The following is a 5,225-nucleotide window of genomic DNA, read 5'->3' on the forward strand; positions in this document are numbered from 1 at the left end:
TTGTAAAAGCACTTCTCACCTCCATCTCAGAAGGAGACACAGAACAATGAACCCACCAGCCTGGCCAGCCAAGGAGGAGCTGGGGCTTTCGCAACACAAAGGCTCAGAGAGATGCCCAGACTAAGGGCCATCAGCCCAATGCATGGGTGGGATGGCCCATCACTGACTAAGTACCCGTGCTTAGAAACAAAGGGGTTTTAAAGATTGGCGGGAAGATAGGGGTAGCAAGACTCCCAGAAAGACAGGGTCCTTTCCACTTTATTTTTAGCTTGGAGCTTGGTGTGAAGCTTGGAGCTTGCAGCTTGCAGCTTGTGTCGAGAGAGAGCCCCCTCTCCCTCTCGCTCTCGCTCCACCGATCGATATACCAGAGGAAGGGGCCGCAGTACTGCAGAAGAAGCCACCGAGACTGTAGACCAGGCAGTGACTTCCCACAGCTGAGCTGAGCAAGAAAACGGGCTGCGTATGGTGGTGAACATGGTCGCGAGTGTCCCAAGCCAGTAACCAGATATCCCAGGCCAGCTGGGTAAGGGCTCAGGGTTTTCTCAGAAGTGAAGCTTTTCAGGGCTATTCTGGGGAGGGAAATTCATTGGTAGGGGTGGGGTTAGAATCCACCAGGGAATTACTGTGTGTTACTAGGTTCATTTCTGTACTGTATGTATGTTGTTTGTAACCGGGATTTTATTCTCCACAGAGACAGTGATTTAGTTTAGCAGTGCATGTTTTAGACAGTATATGTTAGACCAAATAAATATACTACGATTTATCACTGAAGCATCCCTTTCCATGACTCATTTAATTTACACTCTGAATAATAATTCCCGGATCTAGAACTTTCGTAAGGTGGGGGCGATTCAAACCGTCCGTCTGGCAATTGGGCGAGGATCACAAACACTTACAATATTTACGAAAGGATATACTTGCTTTGGAGGTAGTTCAGAGAAGGTTCACTGGGTTGACTCTGGAGATGAGCGGTCGACTTATGAGAAAAGGTTGAGTAGGTTGGGCCTCTACTCATTGGAATTCAGAAGAATGAGTGGTGATCTTATCGAAACGTATAAGGTAATGAGGGAGCTTGATAAGGTGGATGCAGAGCGGATGGTTCCACTGATAGGGGAGACTAGAACTAGGGGGCATAATCTCAGAATAAGGAGCCGCCCATTTAAATCTGTGATGAGGAGGAATTTCTTCTCTCAGAGGGTTGTAAATCTGTCAAACTCACTGCCTCAGAGAGCTGAGAAAGCCACGACATTAAATAAATTTAAGACAGAGATAGATTCTTCACTGATAAGGGAATAAGGCTTATGGGGAACGGGCAGGGATGTGGACTTGAGTCCATGATCGAATCAGCCATGATCATACTAAATGGCGGAGCAGTCTCGAGGGGCCATATGGCCTACTCCTGCTCCTAGTTCTTAAGTTCTTATGTTCTGAATAGCGACACACAAAAAATGCTTTGATCATGGTTACACCTTATCTTCACGTTTGTCAAACAGTTGGCTCGTTGGTCTCGGGCTGGGATTTCCCTTTGGAGTTGTTCATTGAAATTTACGAGGGGTCCCAGAGGAGCCCTGTTATTGCTCGCATATTTTGAAATTGCATCGAACTTTTGCAAAGAAGAACTTGCATATCTGCAGCGCCTTTCAGGAACTCATGTCGCCCCAAAGCGCTTTACAGCCATTGAGTTATGTTTGAAGTGTTGTAGTTTGGGGAAAGATGTGCCCAGATCACCAAACATGAACCTCAACTCTTTGCAGAGAGTTTGGTGCAAATAATCAGGCGTCTCAGGGACTTGGACTTTCTTTGAATAAGTTCTGCTTGTACCTGCATTCAAGCTTGAAACAGCAACTGGGCTTCCATCTCACGGGAGGTTTGGGGTTGATGTGCGTCGCTTTCAATCTTTGAAATTTCACCTAGCAAAGAATCGGTGAATCCAACTGTCCCTGTCAGCATTTAGTTCCCGTTGAATCACAGGAATATCCGCAGTCAGGAGCTGAAAAGAAATTCAAACCTAATACCTGCTTCGGGACAATCAGAATACTTCGTCACAGACAAGGCACTGGAAGGCTGGAAGGTAGATCACACCGGTTGTGGGTGAGCTGGTTGGCGGTGACATGGATGTGTTTGCAGTGTGCGGGACCAGACTGCTTCCACACATCCACAATGAATGTCCCTCCATTTATTTGGGAAAAGTACAACTGAGAGTGGACAAGTTCCATCCCGGTCGGAGCAATCTGAAGCTTTAACTGTCTGACACCCTGGTTTGGGGTGTCTTGCACCTCATACATCCATCAGTCTCTGTGGCGCAAAGGGTTAGAGCGTTCGGCTGTTAATCGAAAGGTTGGTGGTTCGAGCCCACCCAGAGACAAAGTGTTTAACTGTTTTTCCCCGAGTATTCGGTGCCGCACAGTCCCAGGTTGTCATTGTGCGTTTTGGCTGCACGAATCTATTCCGCAAATGTTGCCAGCAGTGCTGTTATCCAATTAGTTCCCACTCCAATATTTTATGAGCATTCAGTTCAAGTAAAACGATAACAATTTTTTACATGGATCATGTTCCTCCATCCAGCCCATTAGAAATAAATTATGTTATTGGGTTTAAAGAAACAGGTGGAAATTGATTCTGTTGGTACATATATAGAACTGGAACTTCGGTCTCAAGTGCTCCTCCTATCAAGTATAGACACACACACAATCAATGGTTTTACAACTGAGTCATAAACACTTACAATTTTAAACCATTCTCATACAGCGTGTAAATGAGATAGGGATAAAACTTCATCACATGTAAAGAGAAAATGAATGATTGAGGATACCACTGTTCCTCAGTAATTGTATTATTATTTATTTCATTCTGAAGAAGGTTATCGGCTAATTAACGGTGATTAAAAGAATTCTTACTTTTGCACGTTGGCTGCATGTCTTCAATTTTATCAGGTTTTGAATTTAAAAATGGGTTACAATGCTGGTTGAATACATGACCCCAAAGTCTTTTTGGGATCACAGGTTGAGTCTCTCTGGTGGTTTACGCTCTCTTGTAGAGCGCCTGAGTTGGGGCTCCGGTTGTTGGGCGCTGGCCTGTGTGTCTGCTGTTTGCGGTGCCTCAGGCCTGTCCGGACTGCCCACAGTGACTGGCCTCTCCTCCCTTTGGTTCCGGTGTTTGGTCACCTGTGCTAGAGTGAACTCAATATCATGTTCTTCCTCTGCTTCTTCTTTGGGGTTGCTGAACCTCCTTTTTGTTTGATCCACGTGTTTGCGGCAGATTTGTCCATTGGTAAGTTTAACTACCAGAATCCTATTGCCCTCTTTGGCAATCACAGTGCCTGCGAGCCATTTAGGCCCTGCAGTGTAGTTGTGGACAACAACAGGGTCGTTTACACCAATATATCGTGCCCTCGCATTCCTGTCATGGCAGTTATATTGTGATTGGCGCCTGCTCTCAACAATTTATTTCATGGTGGGGTGTATAAGGGATAACAGGTTTTGAGCCTCGTTATCATTAGCAGCCCTGCGAGTGGAACTCCTGTGAGCGTATGTGGTCGGGATCTATTGGCCAACAGGAGGCGTGATAAGTGGCTTTGTAGGGAACCCATATAGATTCTGAGCATCCCCTGTTTCATTATCTGCACTTTTCGTTCTGCCTGGCCGTTTGAGGCTGGCTTGAACGGTCACTTTCTGACATGGTTAATTCCATTGCCTGCCATGAAGTCCTGGAATTCAGTGCTTGTGAAGCACGGGCCATTGTCGCTGACCAAGATGTCCGGTAGACCGTGGGCGGCGAACATTGCCCGTAGACTTTCTACCGTGGCAGAGGATGTGCTTGAATTTAAAATGTCACACTCGATCCATTTGGAGTGGGCGTCTACTACAACCAAAAACATTTTTCCGATGAAAGAACCTGCGTAGTCATCATGGATGCGTGACCAAGGCTTGGCGGGCCATGGCCAGGGGCTAAGGGGGGCGTCCCTGGGTGCATTGCCCAGCTGGGCACACGTGTTGCACCTGCGAACACAAACGTCCAGATCTGCATTTATCCCTGGCCACCAAACGTGTGACCTGGCAATTGCCTTCATCATGACAATGCCCGGATGCTCATTGTGGAGTTCTCTGATGAACACCTCTCTGCCCATGACTACGCGGTTTCCCCACAGTAGGCAATCGGCCTGAATCGAGAGTTCATCCCTGCCCCTATGAAATGGTTTAAATTCCTCAGGGCATGCCCTGTACGTGGCTGCCCAGTCCCCGTTCAGGACACATTTCTTGACTAGAGACAATAGCGGGTCTCTATTTGTCCAGACTTTAATCTGACCGGCTGTCACAGGTGAGCCTTTACTTGCGAAAGCTTCAACAGCCATGACCATCTCAGCGGCATGCTTGGTAGCCCCCTCAGGGGTGTCAAGTGGGAGCCTGCTGAGTGCATCGGCGCAGTTTTCAGTGCCCGGTATGTGCCGAATTGTGTAGTCATAGGTGGCTGACGTGAGTGCCCACCTCTGTATGCGGACCGATGCGTTTGCATTTATGGCCTTGTTGTCGGCCAAAAGGGACGTGAGGGGTTTGTGATCTGTCTCCAGCTCAAATTTCCTGCCAAACAGTTATTGGTGCATTTTCTTTACCGAATATACACATGCGAGCATCTTCTTTTCTATCATCCCGTAGCCCCTTTCTGCCTGGGACAGACCTCTGGAGGCATAAGCTACCGGCTGTAACTGACCCTTGGCATTGACATGCTGCAACACACACCCGACACCATAGGACGACGCATCGCACGTTAACACAAGTTTCTGACATGGGTCATATCGCGTTAACAGATTGTTGGAACACAACAAATTGTGTGCTCTATTAAAAGCCCTTTCCTGGCTGTCCCCCCAGACCCATTCGCGACCTTTGTGTAGGAGCACGTGTAGCGGCTCGAGCAGCGTGCTCAATTTGGGAAGAAAGTTAACAAATAGTTGGGGAGCCCCAGGAACAAACGCAGCTCCGTCGTGTTACGGGGTCTGGGTGCTCTCTGGATCGCTTCCGTCTTGGACGCAGTAGGGCTCATCCCGTCTACTCCTACCCTCATCCCCAGGAATTCTACCTCTGGAGCTAGGAAGATGCACTTCGCCTTTTTCAGTCGCAGCCCTACCCGGTCCAGTCTGCGTAGCACCTCCTCCAGGTTGTGGAGGTGTTCTTCAGTCTCGTAACCCGGGATGAGAATGTCGTCCTGAAAAACCATCGTCCCTGGAATCG

At 47.9% G+C, this 5,225-nt stretch overlaps 1 non-coding gene across 1 annotated transcript; it reads left to right on the forward strand.

Moving 5' to 3' along the window:
- The first annotated feature begins 2,291 nt into the window (after positions 1–2,291).
- trnan-guu (transfer RNA asparagine (anticodon GUU)) lies at positions 2,292–2,365 on the forward strand. Its single transcript has one exon. It is a non-coding gene; the product is annotated as a tRNA-Asn (tRNA).
- Positions 2,366–5,225: the final 2,860 nt, after the last annotated feature.

This window comes from Pristiophorus japonicus, unplaced genomic scaffold (genome assembly GCF_044704955.1).
Source record: "Pristiophorus japonicus isolate sPriJap1 unplaced genomic scaffold, sPriJap1.hap1 HAP1_SCAFFOLD_233, whole genome shotgun sequence".
NCBI classification, from domain to species: domain Eukaryota; kingdom Metazoa; phylum Chordata; class Chondrichthyes; family Pristiophoridae; genus Pristiophorus; species Pristiophorus japonicus.